Raw genomic sequence first — 21,588 nt, forward strand, 5'->3', positions numbered from 1 at the left:
TACGTCTACTGTTGAATATAACTCATTATACTACGTGAAACTGCTTGTACCCAAGTGCCACTGAATTTTCATGAGGACTTTAAAAAAAGAAATTCCCAAAGTGGTTTAACAATCAGTCCATCTTCCAAGGGATCTCTGGGGGGAATAAGGGTCTCCTAACAACTCTCAGCACCCTTAGCAAACTACAGGTCCCAGGATTATTTGGAGGAAGCCATGACTGATAAAGTGGTATGATACTAGGGATAGAATGATCTGTCCATTTCGGTTCTCTCAGTTTCTCATTTTTCTAATCTTAAATTTGGTTCTCCACATTTGTGCAGCAATTTGTGATTTTTTTTAAAAAAATCCTCTTGAAAATTCTTCAGCATCTTAGTGCAAATTTCTCCTCGCAATGTTTGTATGCAGTTTTGACTAATGTACATATTTTTTCAAGCAATTTGTCCCAATAGACTGCATTTTTGCATGTTATTTTCACCAATATATTAATTTTGTGCACACTTTCCTCTAATGTATACATTTTTGTAAATTGCAATCAAATCAGCTTTCTGTGGAACAACATCTTTTTCCTTTGTACAGTTTCATTCATTTTACATACTTTAACTGGGGCCTTCTGCATGCAAGGCGTATACACTGCCACTCTGCTATGGCCCTTCCTATGGAAGGACTGTTTCCTGAGTGTGGAACTAATTAGGTTCTGCCTTAGTGTATCATAAACTTCCATGCAAACGTTTGGGGATTTCCCTCCCAAAGAGGGCTTTCTCACACAAAATCCATGCTTTGTAACTGAGAAAAGTGCTTGATTCTGCAACTGCTGTTTGGAGGAGCAGCATAACCTTCAGTTTTTATTAAAGTCTTTGTTTTTGCTGCGTTTACAAGCTAAACCAGCTGTGAAAGGTACAGACAGATAGTTTGTATTGAGCAAAGATCTGTCATCTTGTGCTTACCGCAAGGCAACCAAGTCTGCCATTTGGAGCTACAATTTATCAATCTGGCAGAGTGACAATTTTCATAGCAATTGAAAATTTATCATGGCTAGTCTATTTTTTAAAAAAAAATGTTTTGGAAGAGTTGGCTCTCCTTTTGGAACAGACTGGATGAGATGCGAACATATCAAGATGGCAATTATGAATGCTGTTAACCCACCAGGCAAAGATCATTGCTGTCCCTAAACCTTGAGTATCTTCCTGACAAAGATTTATCTGCTTTGGTTGCTTCCCAGGTTTGTGGCTTTTGTCGGTAGATGTAATGTAACAAAACAGTGTATCCCTAAAGAACAATGAAAGTGACTGTTGTCCTAGCTATTTCAGAAAAGGAGAAGGACATAGGGCATAAAAGCCAGATATTAATGTTTACAGTCATTTTTTGTATGTTCAATGTGTTTGTTCTCAAGAGGTCCATGAAATAAGGCACTTGATGGAAGGTCAGTAGTCTCTTCTGCAAAGGTCTCCAGAAGTATAACTCTGGAGGTGCTTTATCCATTTTGTATTGCATCTATTGTAGGCTAACAACATTCAGTGTGGACAAACTGAATGCACCCATGGCCTCGAGACATTATTTCATTGTACAGAAATCACAAAATCAACCTCTAAAGATTGCAGTGGCATTGAAGGTGGTCCTGTAGTATAATTTGTTGATCCAAAATACCAGTGATTCCTTCTGAAATGAAAAGCCTGCAGCAAAGACACAGCTGTAGCCTTCTTCACAAAGTCGCTCAAAGCATGAAAGGGTTCAATACTGCTGTCATCAGTCCTGGCCTCCATGGAGCAAGGGTCATAGCTCAGTGGTAGAGCATCTGCCTTGCATATAGAAGGTCCCAAGTTTAATCTGCAGCATGTCCTGCCTGAATCCCTGGAGAGCTGCTGTAGAGGATACTGAGCTAATGGACCAATGATCTGACTAAATATAAGCTACTTCCTGTGCAAAACTTTAAGTGCCTTGGTGGATCACGCCAAAGCCCCATCTCATCCAGCATCCTGTTCTCATGGTAGCCAACCAGATGCCAATGGGAATCAGTGGCTGGTGTATGAGTGGGGTTACAGAGATGCTCCAATAAACCTCATCGCATGCTCAGAGAAGGGAGTGAGGTCACATCCAGAAGCCATGTCATCTACGCTTCAGTGCAACTGCTGCTATGCTATACTCACCCACATGCATCATACTGCCAACACATTCTGTGTTAGCATGAAGGAAGCCTATTGCCATATCTAGTCCTGTCCTGGTACCAGACCTAGAGTCCTCAGAGGATGACACCGCACAGGTTGAGAACTCTGAGGAACCAGCAGGGTCCCCTGAAACCAGTGCTGAGGATGCCCTTGGGGGGCCTTTGGGGAGAGGGCAAACCTGTTCATGAATACTTACAGCAGTCAGAGGAGGAGGAGCCATCACCACCCAGTCCTACACTGGCATTAAAAAGTCCAGGTGCTGGCTGAAGAGTAGGGTTGCCAGGCTCAGGGCCTGAAAATGATTCTGTATCTTTAAAAGGAGAGAAAATTCAGCCAAGTGCAGGTTTTCTTACAACACTGTAATGGGAAAAACCACAAGGTGAAATTCTCCCTTCTCCCTGCACAACTTTTAATGATACAGAAGACCTCTTGATTAGCCTCTTGTTCTACAGGTTCCCTGTTTTGTACCTTGCCCAAATGCCATGCGGTGTTGCTGTAGACTGTTGTCTGATATTGTCTGTGACTCTCTTTTGGGGCCTAGGCCAAGTATGTATGTATTGGTTTATTGCGGTCAAAGACCCAAGAAATATAAAAGTTCACCAGTAATACAGCAACTATAAAAACATTATAAGTCATTAGTACACATATACACTTTAAAATGGGGAAGATTTTCTTAGCCTCTGCACTAGATTAAACAATTTGGCAACAGATTGTGTCGATATCTTATCAACGTCTGACATGAGGTAATGCAAATACCAGTTGGAGGACCTACCGGGGAAGCGGTTAATAATAGGAAAGATAAGTCTAGATCGTTCTGCGTCATACAAGTTACAACGGAGCAAAGTGTGGGCAAGGGATTCAATCTCAGTAAAAGTACAAGTACAAAGGTGCTTCGCCAATGGAATATCAAGGATAGCAGAGGGGAAACAATTAAATCTTGCTCTAGAGAATCCCAGATGATAAGTGGAGGTAGTTAAGTTTGCCAAATAGGCAGCATGGTTGGGAAAAGTGAAATTCAAGCCTAACGACAAAGAACAAGTGGTGTTGGCCCTTGATCTAGAGTATTGGAGATCAATATCTTTGATACGTTGTTCTATGGTGTGCTTGGCTAAGGACGGATCCATATCAGATAGAAAGTCTATTGAAAGGCCAAGCATCTTTAATTTATTCTGAAAGTTCTTTGACTAAGAACTGGTAAAAGGGTCTTTCCATAGAAGATGTAAATAACCCTTCGAGGGATCAGCATAAATTACTTTAATCCAATACCTAAAGGCCTAGGCCAAGTCTCTGTGCTTGATTTTTCTTTGCTCTGTGCTGCACTGTAACCCTCTCCTTCATAGGCCACATTCACACCAGACATTTATTCCACTATTATTCCACTTTAAACTGTCATGGCTTCTCCCAAAGAATCATGGGAAGTGTAGTTTGTGAAGCATGCTGAGAATTGTTAGGAGACCCCTATTCTCCTCACAGAGCTACAGTTCGTCAGAGTGGTTTAACAGCCACTTTCTCTTCCCAGAAAACTCTGAGAATTGTAGCTCTGTGAGGGAAACGGGAATCTTCTGACAGCTTTCATTACCCTTCACAAACTACACTTCCCATGATTCTTTGAAGGAAGCCAGGACTCTTTAAAGTGGAATAATAGTAGAATAAATGTCTGGTGTGAATGTGCCCTTAGTAGGTTTTTTGGGGGGGGTTTTTTTTTTTTTTGGCTAAGAGGCTTATATCTCCTGGGATTGGGACGCTAGTATCTGAGAGTAACCACTGGTGTGTGGCACACACATATTTAGTGATGTACAGGTACGGGTAGGTACTTACATTGTCCCCAAAAGGAACCCATACTCTGCCCTCTGAATCCCATAGCCCTAAAAGGCAAGTCTCTAGAATTCCCCTTCACCTCAATGGTGCCTCCAAGCTCTCCACAAAACCCTACATCTGGTTCTCTTTCTCCACACAACTGTGCTAAATTGGGACCAAATGAAGCTACTAAAAATGTTCCTCCATACTAATTAACATCCATAAAGTTCCCCCCCCAAGGTAGAGTGCAGAGCAGATAAACACACACACACAAACATATGCATAGGCCAGATCTGCTAATGGGCCAACATTGCCTCCTGGGCCCCAAACTGACCAACAAAATTACATCTGCTTAATGAGGGGGTGGGCAGGCACCTATAACTGGTGATGCTGGGCCAGGGGGAAGTGTTGTCTTAAAGACCTAGGAGCAGATTCCACCTGCACCAAGTTCCATGGTGCCATAGCCTCGCTCACTTCCCCTGGTGCTTCCAATTTTGCCCCAGCTCACACAGGGTGAGGGGAAGGGAGCAGGCACATGCACATTTCTAGACTTACATTCTGGTCTCTGAAAACTGAATGGAGAACTGTTTTTTTTTAAAACAAATGAACTGACTTTAATGCCTTCAATTTAGCAACACTTTAAACCTAACACATAATTGACACTGCGCTTGCCCTGAAATCTAAACGTTGTACCCAACTAAGTCCTACTCAGAGTAGACCCATTGAAATGATTATGTATATTAACTTCAATAGATCAACTCTGAGTAAGGCTAGCATTGAATACCACCTTGTACCTCCACTTTTTTGTTTACAAGCTGACTTCCCCACTAGTTATGTCTATACCAACTAGTGACAGAGTAACACTGCCAGCTCTCTGGAAACTGTTGCAATGGCAGGAGCTCTGATGAATGGCATGCTGCTACACAGGTGATAGAAAGTTCTTCCTCTACTTATCCCTTCCCATCCATCACTGAAGCCATTTGGGATGCATTTGGGATGCTTCCAAAACTTCTCTTGATTTGAATGTCTTCGCCCATATACTGCAGTTTGTAACTTCCTGGGCTTGTTTCTGCACTGGAGCTGATGCATTAGGGCAGGAGGGGGAACCTTTGGAACTGCAGATGTGGCTGAACTACAACTCCCATCAGCCCTAGTAATGTGGCCAATGGCCAAGGATGATGGAAGTTGTAGTGCAGCATCATCTTGAGCACTTTTCCTCAAACTTGAGTCTCCAGATGTTGTTGGACTACAACTCCCATCATCCCTGGCCATTGCCTATGCTGTCTAGGGATGATGGGACTTGTAGTCCAACAACATCTGGGGACCCATGATTGAATAACAGTGATCTAGAGGACCTAGGGTTCCCCACACCTGCAATACAAAGCCTCCCATTCTGTTTTGGTTTCAAAATTTTGAACAGAGCACTGTGCATGCCCAGTTTGCTACTTCTGTCAGCTCCCCCAGTTCTTCTGTGTCTCCTCTACTCCCATCTTATAAGTGCACATGTGCACATTAAAAACTATGTTGATATGACTGTACACATGATTACATTAAGATTATTGGTGTGTGTTTTACCAATAAGCAGAAGGGCTTGTGTACATCAGTAAAATGCAATTCTATGTACAATCATTGCATACTTTTATGTGGTGTTTTCTTGATGCACAAGATACACATTTGTATTCTAGAAGGAAGGGAAAGATGCAAAAGAACTGAAGGAGCCAAAACCTATGGCAAACTATCCATGTTCCAATTCTGGAATTGATTTTAGAAATGATCCTACTTAAAACTTGAATGTAGGAGGAAAGAAAAGTAATGCACAGCAAATCAGAGGAAGAAGAAAGGAATGGGGGAGTTCCCTTGCCCACCATTGTTGTGGTCAGCTGTAGATGCCACATTTTTCAAAGCCTGGCTGTTCCCCTTATTACCTTAAACCAACCATAGGCAGGGATAGGGATGTCAGAGAATTCCAACAAAAACAGAAACTGGACTGGAATTTCCACATCTGCAACATCTGCAACATCTGCAACAGATATCAATCCATTTGATACAATTGGTCTTCATTGTTATTATTTTCTGTCCATGAAGATACAAAATCGATTATTTTCCTCTGTTTGCATTGCATTTCCTTTGCATTGAAACGAATGGAGTGGAATACCATAAAGACAACATATCTTACATAAATTTCATAAGTTGTGCAATTTTGCCACAGTGGACAGTGAGATGAATAATGTAGTTGTTTGCAGAAGCTGAACTGCAGCAGAAAGGAAACAGCGTTGCATGTGACGAATACAGGATGGAATGGGAAATGATGCTTTCTTGCATCCCTTGGCATAATGTCATGTGCAGACTGGGCCAGTGTACCTCCACTGTGAACAGCATCCCTGTTGAGATACTTCAGGTGCCCATTATCTGTACTTTTAAAACCAACTATGGCTTAATGTGGTGTTCAGACTGGGCCAGTGTACTTCTTGCATCCCTTGCCAGGGATCACCTGGAACAATTGCAGAGGATGATAAAATATTTTCTAAGTTTTGTTGCCAAGAGTTTGGGTCTTGGGCAATAGATCTCCAGTCCCTCTCCTCTAGCTCCTGTGGGGCCAGGGAAGGGCCTTAGCTCAGTGATAGACAGACTGCATATATATTTTGTGGGTCTGAATCCCTTTACCATTTCTTTGCGTGGAAATCCCAACAGTGAAATTTCAGCCAGTCTACAGTCTCTAGGGCTGCAATCCAATGCATGTCTATTCAGAAGTAAGCTCCATTGGGTTCAATGGGACTTAGTCCCAGGTAAGTGTGCATTGGATTGCAGCACAGGTCACTGTTTCCATTTGTTTTTGGATACACTGTATTGTTAACTATCCAGTCATTGTTAACACTTGGTGGGAATTTGCATCATAGAACTGAATTCACAGTATTTTCCCTCCATTACTATCCCTGTTGCATTTGTTCAGTTGGCCTAATTCAGTTTCCATGGTAATTGGTTGATTCAGCTGTTGATATCTGCAGGAACAGAAATCTCCATGGGTTCAGAAAAGAGGTAGTCGATGTACATTTTAATTCAGGCGAGGAACAAGGATGTTTCTTCTGGGGTAATGAATGTTGCATATGTGATTTAAGTACAGTGGACATAGTTAATTTTAATAAGTTATTCTGACTCAGAATCATTCTGATGTAATGCCCCTTTGTGACTTTGAGTCAGACTCTGCTTCAGAGTTTTCTATATTTCAGCTGGAACAATAATATTTGTATGCTAACAGGGGCTACTATCTAAAATATGACTGAGGAAAACTGTAGTGTTATTAGTAAATACGATTATTTCTTCAGATGTCTTTCAATGCATCTCATGCTGTACCTTTAATTTCTTTCTTTGATTTATTTTAAAGTGCCAACAGGTCAAACAAACAACAAAAACAAGACAATAAATCACAGTGAAACACTGTATAGAGTGGAATCATAGGCATGCATAAAGGCTTGTTAGCCCCTTTTAAGTGTTACAGTTAATACAGTTAAAAGCATAGTGTTGCATACATACATGGGGACTGCCTGTTATCCATTCAAGTCGAAATAACCTTGCCAGAGTGAGCCATGCAAGGATGGGGGTAGGAGTTCCCCATCCCTTTGGTTTACATAACTAATGAAAGGGAACCATGTTCTATCAAACCCATCATCCTTTGAAAGACCTTGTATAACCCTCTTATAGTGTGTCAAATGTTCTGACAGCACTATATCTGAGACTGTTTCCAGCCAGCTTGTTCTGGAGAGGCTGGCATCATATTTCCATTGTCTGGCTACCTCCATGTGGGCAGTGACTAGTAGCAATGCCACCAATTCCTTGTGAACTACCCATGGGTTAGCATCAGATTCTAACAACAATAAAGCCAGAGATGGGTCTGGTGACAGGTGCTGGACCATAATTTGGGAGAGTTCATGAAATATCCATTCCCAGAAGTCTTGCAAACTGTCACATTACAACCTTTAATTTCTGTAGAAATAGTACTGGGTGAACATGACTGGCGGTCAAAAGTGGGAGCAACCATTCATCTACTAAAATATTTCAACTCTAAAGGACTCCCTCGCATGAGCCATTCTGGCAATATAATGGAATTTATTGTTCTCAACTATTCATTAAAAAATGTGTACTGTTCTTGGAAAAAAGTCTTTCTGGGATTTATGCAAAAATTAGTGAGGTTGACAAATCAAACTAAGAACATGGCACTATGGTCACATTTGCACCATACATTTAAAGCACTATGACACCACTTGAAACAGCCATGTCTTCCTCCAAAGAATCCTAGGAACTGTCATTTGTGAAGAGTGCTGAGAATTGTTAGGAAACCCCCTCACAGAACTACAATTCCCAGAGTGATCTGGGGATTGATTATTAAACCACTCTGGGAATTGTAGCCCTATAGAATCATGGAAGAGGCCATGCCCATTGCTCCGGAGTCCAGTTTTTTCAAAGCATGCACAGATTTTATCACCAGTCAACTATAAGGAGCATGTCTGGTAATAAAATATGATCTTGGACAGAGCCCCCCCCCCCAAAAAAGAAAACTGGCCTACGTGGAGGCAGAGACTCCTTTTTAAAAATCTTCAAAGAGAGTAATATTGACACTTTGTGGTGTATTTGCATAATTACAGTAAATGAAGAATGCAAGATGACTCTGAGGAGAAGAGAGCTGATCGCAAAATAGACATCCCCCAGCGAAGTTTATAATTACTTGCCAATATGTCCATAATAAAATGAGGGAGACATTATTCCTGCCTGGAATATATGTTGTTACCAATGAGATTTGGTAAGGCAACTGCCAACAGATTCAGCCCAAGTTAAATTTAGGTTGATTCCACAGGAGTCCAGAGTGGGGGAAGGCAAGACAATTGCTCTTTGTTCAGGGCTAATTTTAATGAGCAAAACAAACGCATTCCAAAGTTAAGGTAGCAGTTGTTATGCTTATTTATTTACACCCTGCCTTTCCTCAGTGAGCCCAAGGAAGCTAACACAAGTTTATTATTAATTTAAGCCACCTCTCTCTCTTTCTCTCTCTCTGTCTAAAAATCCCATAGTAGATTACAACAGTGAATTACCAGTATGGTAAATCATCATCAAGGGAGTACAGGAGACAGTTTAAAAGTGTCATCAATGATGAGGGAACACCTGGATAGAAAAAAAGGTCAGACATACTCAGAACACTTCTACCCAACTCTGAGCAGACACAATGGTTGCAGATTTCACGGCCCTCATCATTGCCAAACAGCAGGCTCCAAAAGGAGCCCTGGCTCGTTCTTGATCAGATTCATTAACTTTTGCTTTAGCTCAGGGGCAGAGCAATTGTCTTGCAAGCAGAAGGTCCCAAGCACAATCCCTGGCATCTTCATGTAGGGAGTAGGGATGGAAAGCTCTAGTGTGGCATAGTGGTTAGAGTGTCAGACCAGGGTTTAATCCCCCACTCGGCCATGAAGCTCACTGGGTGACTTTGGGCTAGTCACTGTCTCTCAGTCTAACCTACTTCACAGGATCGTTGTGAGGATGAAACAGGCAGGGGGGAATGATATTTATACACCATCTTGAGCTTCTTGGAGGAAAGGTGGGATATAAATGTAATAAATAAATAAATAAATCTGTCCATTTCGGGTTTCTCATTTTTCCAATCTGAGATTCAGTTCTCTTCATTTCTGCAGCAGTTTGTGGGGTTTTTTTTTAAGTTCTCATAAAAATTCTTCAACATTTTAGTGCAATTTTCTCCTAACTCCCTTTTTTGTATGCAGTATTGACTAGCGTACAATTTTTTTGCAAGCAATTTATCCTAATATAATGCATTTTTGTATGTTATTTTCATGAATTTTTATACACACTTTCCTCCCAATATATGCATTTTTGCAAACATTCTTTTGTTGGAAAACTGCATTGCAAAATTTGGATAAGTGCGAATTTTGGAGGATAGCTGTGTTGTGGTTCTCATCTGAGGCTGGCTGTATTGAATTTGCTAGGAACTTCTAGGATAAAATCGTTAGCATCCGCCAGGACTTAGACTCCAGCGTTATAGCAGGTGAATCAAGCGATGGTGGATGTCCAACCTGTCCTGGATGGGGTTGCACTCCCCCTGAAGGAGCAGGTTTGTAGCTTGGAGGTTCTCCTAGAATCATCTCTGTCTCTTGAGGCTCAGGTAGCCTCGGTGGCACAGAGTGCCTTCTACCAACTTCGGTTGGTGGCCCAACTACGTCCCTATCTGGACAGGGATAACCTGGCTCCAGCTGTCCATGCTCTGGTAACCTTCAAATTAGATTACTGCAATGCACTCTACGTGGGGCTGCCTTTGAAGATGGTTCGGAAACTGCAGCTTGTGCAAAATGCAGCGGCCAAATTGGTAACAGGGACCAGATGGTCCGAACATATAAAACCGATTCTGGCCCGCTTGCATTGGCTGCCTGTATGTTTCCGAGCTTGATTCAAGGTGCTGGTTTTGACCTATAAAGCCTTACACGGCTTGGGACCACAATACCTGATGGAACACCTCTCCCAATACGAACCCACCCGTACACTACATTCAAGATCAAAAGCCCTCCTCCGGGTGCCTACTCCAAGGGAAGCTTTCCTAGTCAGCAGTGGCAAGACTGCTGCTGGGAAGTCTGTGTTGCGGCTCTGTCCATTTGGGTGAGCTGTTTCTGACTCTTCATCTTGGTCCTGTTCTCCGTACAGCCTTGTTTGAAAGAAGAAAACAACAGCAAGCGTCTTCTGGAGTATTTTTCCCAAGTCTTCTTTGTACCCAATTTTTGCTTTTCTGTCAACTCAAATTTGCCTCTCTTCAAATTAGTCCCTGCTTGGTCTTTTTCTCAGAAGGTTCCCACTCAACAGAGTGCTAAGAAGCCCCTCAATAACTAGCTCTTTCTAAGCCTGCAGCACCTCTTTCAATTTTATAGTGTAATATTCATCACTAACCAAGATTGGGGAAATGTAATACTGTATAAGTAGCACCCAGCCGATCCCGCGATGAAGTAATGGAGAAATGCGGCTGGGGGAGAGAAACAGCACAAACCTTTTCTGTGCGAGAGCACAGATCATTTTCAGGACTTGGGAAGACTGTCAGACAGGCTGGGGAGGGGAGTGTGTTCGGGCATAACAGGTAGAAAAATGAGGAAGGGAACAGAAACGGTCCACAGACTGAAGGAGTGATAGTCTTTTTTAAAAAAGGAGGTTAAAAAGGAGGTTCCTCCATGCATAATATTCTCCTAATAAGAGATTACAAGAGGATACTGCTGCTTTCATAATCAGATGCAATTGTTATATTAAATTTGGAAGTCATATGCCCAGGCTCACAAGTAGGTGTTACATCCCTGAAATGCATAATCAGGGGTTTGGAATAGAGATGTGCCTTGGCGCAGTGTGTACCCAAATTATGAGGTGAATCAGGGTGACATGAGGAAGGTCCTCACATTTCTGAGTCGCACTAAGCCCTTTGCAAGGCATCCCAGGTTTTATCAGGGAATACCTAATAGTCTGTGTCGCTCTGTGGCCTCGACTATCCAAAAAATACATGATTTTTTTCCCTGATAAATGTAACAAAGCTGGCTAGGGAAACATCCAGAGCTTGAGAGGGGAAGGAGTGGTGAGGGGAGGGGCAATCTTTCATTTTGATGGACACATCTAGGTTTTAATCACAGTTAGCGCATGGTACTCCAGTCACAGTGATTTGCAGGAGCAATTAAAAACTGTGTTTTTTCATGTCTATCTATGATTTCTCATAGGCAAGCCTATGGAGAGATCTCATTGTACCCTCCAAAATTTGTGGGGGCACAAGCCTGCACACCAACCCTTGGGGAATATATATTTCCCCACCCAATATATCCTGGGGATTTGAGCGCTTTTTCCACTACCATCCCAGGCCTTCTTACAATACCTATTGTATTTGCCCCCAAATATTAAACATAGAGGGGGTGATGTCTGTAACTGTATCCAGTTTTGTGGGGGGCAAATCACCATTTTTAGATTTTCCCATTATGCTGAATGGGAGAAAAACAGACCTTGGTTTTTAACAAATCTAATTTGATCTCAATAATGAGTCAAATTGGAAAGGCACACAGCGACTCTGAAACAAGTCACTTCTTGTGACTAGCGCACCCCCTTGGCATGAAATCTACCTTCCAGAAAAATAAAATGGTTAATTTAAACAGAAGAAATGAAGTGCTGCAGGTGCATTTGTAAAGGCAGCATCATCTCAGAAAGTGAGACACTGGGGCAAAGATGCAAATGGCAGGCCTGCAAGTGTTCCTTTCACATTTCCAAAGATGTGTATTAAACTACTTCTTCCTTACAGTGCTCTGAACCTGATTGATTTGTTCCTGTAGAAGGGAAAAAATCACATGATTATATACAGTGATTTGGGGCCAAGACAAAAACTTCAGATTAGTTTGCACCTTTCTGGCCCGAATCCTTGAGAGACAGAGCAGGATCCCAGTCCAAGTGGCATATATGCCAAATGACTTTGTTTGAAGTCTGTCTGCATTACATGCCAAATGCCAGGAGCTGCAGAGTATCTAGGGAATTGTCTGTTGACTTCAGCAGGATTAAATATGGTTCAGCAGCTCTCAGGGCTCATTAAAAATGCACTGGCTCACCCTCTTTTGTGTTGCCACCGAGCTAGGAACAAGAGGGAAGAATGCCCATTAGCCACCTGCTTACTTGTCACCTTAGCTGTCTCCAGAGTGGAGTTGTAATTACTTATCATATAAACCAGGTTCTACCTCCCTCATGCCTCTGAGATTCTGAGAGCTCCTGGAGTCAGGCTGTTCCTTCAGCTGGGGCCTCTCTGGGTCATCTTATCTCCATCAGACGTCTATGAAGGCTGGAAGTAGTTCAACCTGTCAGAAGTATCTCAGCTGCCTCTCTCATCCTCCAAATGAAACTATTAAGGGCAGCTGGTTGCCCAGTGTTGTAATGGACATAAAGATTTGTCCAGTAGTAGGGATGCATGTGGAAGTTAGCATGCTGTTATGAACTGGACCCTTGTCTTGTGGATGCACAAAAGATGAGGGTTCTACATGTTCTTTCTAGATTTATGTCTAAATAGAGTCTTCTATATAAAACCTCATCCTCAAGTCCTGTTATCAACACCTGACAACTGGCTAGGTAAACCTAAAAAAAGAAAGAAATCCTACTCAAGTTCCCCTTGGGACTGGGGCTGTAGCAGGAACTATAATAATAGAATTCCACAGCAGAAAATACAAATATGTTTCTTTATTTCTGTATTAAGGTCTGGCACAGACTACAAATACAGGTAACTGGTCTCAGACAGTGCAGACATTGTGTATACATGCTTATAGAGCATCTCTGGCCTTAGCCAGTAAGCCAATAGCTAAATAGTTAAATCATCCCTATATTGCTGGCCTTAGCCAGCGCATAATACTTAAACAAGCATATTGTTGGCTTTGTCTTAGATCACATGGGTTAGATAGGCACATAGGATATGTCAGCTAGGCACATTAACTGGTAACAAAAGGGTTAAAGCATCTCATGGCTGGCTTTATCAAGTTTGTAAAAAATCAATAATTAGTGCTTATGATTGTGAAACATTTACATGCCTTCATGTGGCTGGCAAATAACATTTTATCTAATAACAGCCTTATACAAACAGATTTATCTATTTCTTTTTAGTTGTAGAAATAATCCTCTCTTTGGCCTTAGCCAAAGGATTTTAAACTTCATATAATGTACTCTCTTTATTTCTGGGGAAAGAGTTTGAAAACTTTACTTAATGCTCACTGTTCAGTCTCAGCTAAAAGGTTTGACAACTTCACTTAATATTCTCACTACAGTGTTAAATACCTGCTAAAAGGAATGCTCTGTAAAATGGCACAGATTGCTGAGCTTCAGCATCAGGCAACATCTTTGCTGTCATTTCAAGGACAGGCTTTGTAATCTTATATTTAGCCATCATTAGCAGACATCCTTGGTTAGCCTTCACTTCGTTCATTTTCTTTGACAGCTTTTGGGGTTTTGCAATCTTATCTTCAGCAGACCTGCCTTCATTTGGCAGTCTTTGGCTGGCATCTCTTGCCTCTTCGTCTCAGTCACTAGGACTGGCTTCTCTTTGGCACAGTTGTGAAGACTGACTTCTTTTCGTATCATATTCTGTTTTTGCTTTTAACTGTTGCTGCTTTGTTTGTGTCAGAGTTTATACAGCTGCTGCATTGGAGGTGGATTGGGCTAAAGCATCCACAAGATCATTATCCGTTTTATGCACAGACTCAGACTAATAGAATATATGTGGCCTTAGCTAGTGCACAATAGCAGAGATTGGAAAAGTTACTTTTTTGAACTACAACTCCCATCAGCCTAATCCAGTGGTCATGCTGGCTGAGGCTGATGGGAGTTGTAGTTCAAAAAAGTAACTTTTCCAAGCCGTGCACAATACATAGACAGATATAAAACTGGCTGCAGCCAGGGCATAATATTTCAACAGGCTTCTAAGCATAAGTTCACTAAACAGAGCTATGCTTTAAGGCAAATAACAGTGCCTACAGTTTTCACTTTATCTCACTTAGGCACCCATGAATTTCACAAAGAGAGTCTACTTACAATATATTATGCCTTGCTGTCTCCAGCCTCCATTAATCAGTTGAGTGGCAACAAGCTGTAATGTCAGACCACGCCCCATGGACTGATAGAAAACAGCTTGTTTCCAGCTCTTTTGTAGGCGAGCTCAAGGCTGTGCACATGATAGGGGCTCCCTCTGGGGCTTGACATGTTTAGTTCCTGTCCCCTTTTTAAAGCATGATGGGGTTTGAGATGTATGCACCCAAAAAGACAACATTTCCTCCTACTCTCTCCTCTCCCTCTTGGCTGTTTTCCCGGCAGTCATCTTCTGACAGCTGTGTTAACAGAGTGAGGTAGGAGATCAGCCAGTCATCAGAAACAGACAAGAGAGGACAAGTGAAAAAAACTTACAGCAGCTAGGCTGTACTTCTAATTTGTGTTGTTCCAATACAAAATCAACTTTTATTTCCCAATTTTTACACATTTTCTTTAATCTTGGAGACTTTGAAAGGGCCAAAAACATGAAATATCACAGGCAGCCCACAACAATGCTAACATCCATAGCAAACACTAATGAAAGAAGTGTTCATCACAAAGTTATGTTAATTTTCATTCATATACACTTATGATTTCCTCTAATGGTTGTCTAGAAGGCACAAGTAGGACAGTACTACTGAAATATGTAGCAAATGTTCCATTCCTGGGCAATGTCCTTGGACAAGTGTTTGCGGGCCAGCTCCAGACACTCTTGGATGAGACCGATTATCTGGATCCATTTCAGTTGGGTTTCAGGCCTGGTTTTGGCACAGAAAACAGCCTTGGTCGCCCTGTATGATGACCTTTGTCGGGAGGGAGACAGGGGGAGTGTGACTCTGTTGACTCTCCTTGATCTCTCAGCGGCTTTCGATACCATTGAACATGGTATCCTTCTGGGAAGACTGGCTGAGTTGGGAGTGGGAGGGACTGCATGGCGGTGGTTCCGCTCCTACTTGGTAGGTCGCCTCCAGAAGGTGGTGCTTGGGGAACATTGCTTGGCACCCTGGACTCTCCAGTATGGGGTTCCGCAGGGGTCAGTTCTGTCCCCCATGCTGTTCAACATCTACATGAAACCGTTGGGTGCGGTCATCTGGAGATTTGGAGTGCATTGCCATCAGTATGCTGATGACACGCAGTTCTATTTCTCCTCTTCATCTTCTTCAGGTGAGGCTGTCAATGTGCTGAACCGGTGCCTGGCTGCGACAATGGACTGGATGAGGGCTAATAAACTGAGGCTCTGTTGGCTTGTGTGCGTTGTTGCGTGAAACAGCATACATTACGTTGGAGTTAAGTTGAGCAAGAAACTTCTTCAGAGCATTAGAGCATGTTAAGAGTCTTTATTAAGACATTAAGGCTTTTCAGCAGTTTCCCCCCCCTCTAACTCTACAGCACATTTCTCTCCGAAAGCAAAAGTAAGACAGCCTCTCAGGTCAGAGGCATGATGCAGAAGGACACAACTCACAGACTCTGTTAGAACTTTCCCAGTCTATATCTTGATGGTTACCATAACAATGACCTTCACTGTCCGTTCCCAGACTGGGCAAAGACATAACTCCTCTTAACTTTCAAAACTTTCAGACTTGATGGAAAACTACTAGGCCTCATGCCAACAAGCCCCCCTTTTTCTCATCATGTCTGTCAATTACAAAGAAATCTCAACAATACATAGTCATACAGTAATACATTTCTACAATACCTCTTGCAATACATTTCAGTACATTGCATCATACATTTTCAGTTCAGTACAGTTCAAAATTACATCTCAGTACAGTTCAAAATTACATCTCAGTACAGTTCAAAACTTTATTCACTCAAACTTTGGTTGAACACATGTCAAATAAAGTGTCTCAGCATCCATATCTACAACTTTATTCATTCCAGGACTTGTTATTAATCCCACGGTAAATCTTTCAGGCGGTTTGCCTAAATTTGCTCTTGTACCAGAGCCTCTGCTCTCTCGGCCCCCCCATCTGTGCTTGTGCTTGGCACAGCCTGCGGAGGAGCTTCCATTTCCTCAGCCTTATGTTTCTTCGATCTGCGTTTTGCACAAATGAGCTCATTCAAAGCATCTCTGAGAGGAATTTGTGTACCTTCCACTTTAATGTCAAGATTTGGCTTAAATGTCTGTGATTATGTTCGTGTTTGTGTGTCATCTGTTCCTGTAAGAATGACTGTCTGCCTTTGATCCCAAGGCTTTTCTGAGACTTTAATGCTTCTGCTCAGAATTAACTGCTGTGTTTCTGGACACCAAACTCTGAAATATGCATTCTGAAATCCCAAAACAAAACCTTGCTGTGCTCTGGGCGCAAGCTTGCCCCTCCTTTTTCCCTGTGGAATGTGGATCCAGCACCTTGCCCCGAATTTTTGAATGTGTTCTATTTTAGGCTTTCTGACGGTAAGTTTCTCATAAGGAGACATTCCAAGTGCACTGTGTAACACCCTGTTGTGAATATAATTCGCATAAAGAATTGCTTCTGCCCAGAAAGAATTCCCTAAACTGCAATCCATCAGCATGTCTCTCATTGCTTCCCCAAGCACCCTATTTTTTATCTCAGCAGTTCCATTGGAAAACGGGCTAAATGGAGCAGTGAAATTCTGGTTTATTCCCTTACTCTCCAGAAAGTCACTCAATGCCTTATTCGTGAATTCCCCACCTTGGTCCGAGCGTATAGCCCCCACCGTGATGCTGTGTTGAGTTTCGATTCTCTTAATGAACAGTTTCAGCTTCTGCTCAGCTTCACTTTTATGCTTTAACAGAAAAACATGACAAAATCTTGAAAAATCATCTACCAGTACCATGAAGAATTTCGCACCTCCTCGTGAAGCATTTATTGGCCCTGATAAATCAACATGAACTAGCTGGTAGGGAGCTGTTGTGGTTCTCTCAGCCTCCCGGTTTATTGGTGCAATAGTCATTTTAGCTTTATTACATGCATCACAATCCATTAACTGTCCACAATCCTTTAAATGCATGTTTTCACTGTGCAAAGGGGTTTTCTTTATCGTGTCAAGGTTTGCATGCCCCAGCCTTTGATGCCATTCATGGACGCAGCCCTGATGTACCTGTGCCTCAGCATTTAACACAGCACACCCTGCTTGACTGCTCTTTATTACATACTGTGAATCATTAAGGCTTCCCTGCAAACACACTTGATCTCCCCTCATTGGTCTTTGTGGAACAAAATTGAATAATTACAACTCACCAGTTTGCTCACTGATAAAATATTATGAGCCAATTCCGGAACAAACAAACAATCTGACATTATCCCAAGCTTGTCAAATCTCACCAGACCTTTAGCTTCCACAGATTTCCGTGATCCATCTGCCAGGTGCACAAAGTCCTGCTCATCTGTAGACGTGTAAAACAAACTTCTATCTTTGATTAATATATGGCTTGCCCCACTGTCAAGAAGCCAATTAACAGGTCGTAAATCTTGAGACTTCTGTTTACAAACAAAGTTCACACTTCCCTGCTTCAAGCCTCCGTCCCTGGAGTTGCGCTTGACTGGACATTCCCGCTGTAGATGCCGTCGATCTCCGCAAATAAAACAAGCCTTCAGCCTCTGCTGTTCCTGCTTGTTTTCCTGTCTGCTGCTGCTTTCTTCTTTCAGCTTGGCTTTTTGCTTTTCCTCAGCACTTTTCGCCTCTTTGCTTCTGACAGCTTCCGTCAGCTCGGCTCTCTGCGCCTCCTGCCTCTGCTGCCATTCCTGGGACAAATCCTGCAACGCGTCCCACATCTGTTTAGCCGACGTCTCATCTCTCACACACATCAGTTGAGAATCCGATAGAGCCAAGATTATAAATGCCTGCGCCCTCTGGTCTCGATGCTTCCAGGCCGCAGTCAATACCACCGGGGGTGGTTCATCTATAATGTCCCATAAATCCTCTGTTATCAGCAAAGCCCGCATCCTCGGCTTCCAGCTGCCATAATTCTTTTCATTAAGCCATTCCATCGGCAAGCCTCCCCCAGACAGGTTTACAGCCATGTTGCTCACCTCCGTCTGGTACAATCAATCAAGCTGCCCTCTGGAACTCTGTCTGCCGTTCAGACCAGCAACTTACTCCCGTGTAATGCGCTGTGGATCTGGGCCCATAACCCCTGTTGGCTTGTGTGCGTTGTTGCGTGAAACAGCATACATTACGTTGGAGTTAAGTTGAGCAAGAAACTTCTTCAGAGCATTAGAGCATGTTAAGAGTCTTTATTAAGACATTAAGGCTTTTCAGCAGTTTCCCCCCCCCCTAACTCTACAGCACATTTCTCTCCGAAAGCAAAAGTAAGACAGCCTCTCAGGTCAGAGGCATGATGCAGAAGGACACAACTCACAGACTCTGTTAGAACTTTCCCAGTCTATATCTTGATGGTTACCATAACAACGACCTTCACTGTCCGTTCCCAGACTGGGCAAAGACATAACTCCTCTTAACTTTCAAAACTTTCAGACTTGATGGAAAACTACTAGGTCTCATGCCAACAGGCTCAATCCAGACAAGACTGAGATGCTGCTAGTGGGTGGTTCTTCTGACCGGATGGTGGATGTCCAACCTGTCCTGGATGGCATTGCACTCCCCCTGAAGGATCAGATTCGTAGCTTGGGGGTTCTCCTAGAATCATCTCTGTCACTTGAGGCTCAGGTAGCCTCAGTGGCATGGAGTGCCTTCTACCAACTTTGGTTGGTGGCCCAACTACGATTCTGGCCCGCTTGCACTGGCTGCCTTTATGTTTCCGAGCTTGACTCAAGGTGCTGGTTTTGACCTATAAAGCCTTACACGGCTTGGGACCACAATACCTGATGGAACGCCTCTCCCGATACGAACGCACCCATACACTACGTTCAAGATCAAAGGCCCTCCTCCAGGTGCCTACTCCTAGAGAAGCTCGGAGAATGGCAACAAGGGAGAGGGCCTTCTCAGTGGTGACCCCCAAATTATGGAATGATGTACCTGATGAGGTGCACCTGGCACCAACACTGTTATCTTTTTGGCACCAGATCAAGACTTTCCTCTTTTCCCAGGCATTTTAGCATGTGTTTTATATTGTCTTAAATTTTTAAATTGTGTTTTAAATTGTTTTTTAAAAGATGTATTTTAAATTGTATTTGTTTTTAGTTACTGTAAACCACCCAGAGAGCTTTGGCTATGGGGCGGTATGCAAGTATAATAAATAAATAAATAAATATGTAAGATTTTGATTAGGGATGGGATCCATTGGCCACTGCTGGTCCAAAAGCATTCTGCTCACCTAACAGGCTAGCATTGATTCAAGTGTGTTCTTAATCCACTATCCACTGCTTTATTGTTCCTTTTTTGTTGTTGTTGGGAAAATATTGATATTAATAGAGATATTTTGAATGAAATATCGATATTTCCTTTAAAAATTGTGATATCATGAATGAAATATTGATAAATTGTCATTCTTAAAATTGATGTTTTAGAAGCTTTTTTGAAAATTCCATTTTCAAAAAAAGCCATGGAAATTCACGACATTAAAATCTGATCCTCAACTATTGAGAATAAGCAAATTAATGGAAAATTCAGAACCAAATCCAATCTGGGTAGAATTCTACCACAACCCTACCAAAATAGGAGGCAGAGATTTGCATAAAATCTGCATATACTAATTTATACAAATAACTGCTATAACGTAAACAGAAATACAGGAGGCTGTGATCAGGTGGACAACACCTGAGGACTACAGGTTGCCCATCCCAGTCTACACCAAGAATGGGATACCTGCGGTTGTCCAGATGTTGCTGGACTACAATTCCCATCATCCCTGCCTATTGGCCATGCTGACTGTGGCTGATGGGAGCTGGAGTCCAACATCTGGAGGACCACAGTTCCCATCATCCCTGACCATTGGCCATGCTGACTGTGGCTGATGGGAGTTTAAGTTCAACAACATCTGGAGGTCCATAGCTTCTCTATCCCTGGCTTGCACTGTCCCTCCACTATGTTTACTCTAAGTACTGCTGTCCTCTCTGCCCTTTTTCAGGCTAAGTAGTGACTTCCTTGAAACAAACAAGGGAGGATAGAAGAAAAATAGTCGGTAGTTACATGCTAGCCCAGTAGTGTTCTCACTGTCTCCTTTCAAGCATCCCTGGGTAAACTGGAATAAACATCTACTGAATTTTCCAGCACTAATTCAAGACTGAAACTACTGCTATAGAAATAGGAACATCACTGTGATAGGAGCAGTCCCATAATAGAGCAGCAGTAGACTGCCATTGCAATCATGCCTTGAGTCATGCAGTATGCTACAGTGATATATAAATAACCATGTTATTGTTGAAGTGTTACATTTGGTTAGCAAGTTTAATAGCACAATAGCACATAAAACAATGGCTTCATTGAATGCAATGTGTAAAATAGGGTCTATAAAAGAATGTGCAAAAGAAACCTCACAAATCAGGGGCAACATATATTAACGGTTCAGTTCTTGCTTGTGCCTATATTAGAAGCCTTTTCAAGAGAAGTGGTATTTGGAAACATGTGGATCAGTGCTTAAGGACAGCTGCCTTCTTAAGCGATGAGAACTTGTGTTCAACCAAATAGAATGCAAGAAGAAGTAGGCTCCTCCAGCTTACCTCCAGTGTTGAAGGGCCTATACCTCTGAATTCCAGTTGCTGGGAATCCACAAGTGCTGTTGTGTTCATATCCTGCTTCCAGGTTTTCCATAGGCATCTGGTTAGCCATCGTAGGAAGAGGGTGGTAGACTAGATGGGCCTCTGGTCTTATCCAGCAGGACCCTTCTTCTATTCTTATCCTAGGGGTTGAATTTACTCCAGTCACATACAGAAGGGAGAGCAGAAGTGCTTCCTATTGGTGATTTTGAGGGCATGTCATTGGCCTGACAGATCACCTTAAAAGACATTTCTTCCTTCCAAGGCCACCCCTCCTTTCAGCATGACAACTTCCTCACCAACTCTGTGAGAAGTATGGGATTAGCCAGTCACTCATTCTGGAGGACTGAGGAGGATTTTTTTCAGTGTTTCCCAGATTTTTCCATACTCCCTACATTGGTTTGACAAAGGTTAGTGTATTTGACTTATTGGCTCTTTTGGTT

Source organism: Rhineura floridana, chromosome 16, assembly GCF_030035675.1.
Source record: "Rhineura floridana isolate rRhiFlo1 chromosome 16, rRhiFlo1.hap2, whole genome shotgun sequence".
Taxonomy (NCBI): Eukaryota; Metazoa; Chordata; class Lepidosauria; order Squamata; family Rhineuridae; genus Rhineura; species Rhineura floridana.